This window comes from Penaeus monodon, chromosome 23 (assembly GCF_015228065.2).
Source record: "Penaeus monodon isolate SGIC_2016 chromosome 23, NSTDA_Pmon_1, whole genome shotgun sequence".
In the NCBI taxonomy this organism is placed as follows: Eukaryota; Metazoa; Arthropoda; class Malacostraca; order Decapoda; family Penaeidae; genus Penaeus; species Penaeus monodon.
In genome coordinates, this window is record NC_051408.1 from 16,779,542 (window position 1) to 16,780,255 (window position 714).

Here is a 714-nt window from a genome sequence, read left to right on the forward strand (position 1 = left end):
TACTGATGGGACTAACCAAGAGGGTTATACCCCCTTTGTTAGTGCCCATTACAATCCACTTCTATGGATCATTAAAAGCTCAAAGCAAATCAGGTACATGTTCTCACACTTGTGGGAAGACAGAGGGTTGGATGATGGGGGACTTTGGAAGGAGTATAATCATGGTTGTAGAACATTCCAACATTCCCGTGTGGCATAAAACAGCTAAAGGGGACTGGTTTTAATTTTGTCATCAATTTTTTGTTTTTATCAAACTGCATTATAGTCACAGCTTGATTACTATAGCCAATGGAGTAATTTATTTCTCTGTTTGTTATTGCTTTGTTTTGTCAGCAGTGAAAATAGTTTTTGATACAAGAACATGCATTTTTAAACTGAAAATTAAAACACTACACTACTCTAATGTTATATATAATTTTTTTTAAGGATAAGCAGGACTATCCCATCTTCCTAGGTCAAAAATTGTAACCTGAAGATCCTGCAGATTAAAAACTTAGCAGGTAAGTTCATTCAACACTCATTCTGGTTTAGTTGAGTAAGTTCTGTTATCTTTTTGATAATCCCAATATCATCTAAATGCATTATAATATGGAAAAGCCATATGAGATTTCTCTTATAATTCCAAATTTTGTTCACTCTTCTCAAAGCTTAACCCATTGCATCTGGTGCCTTTGCTGCAAGCATGTTGCAGCATGTTCCAGGCATTAGGTTTCC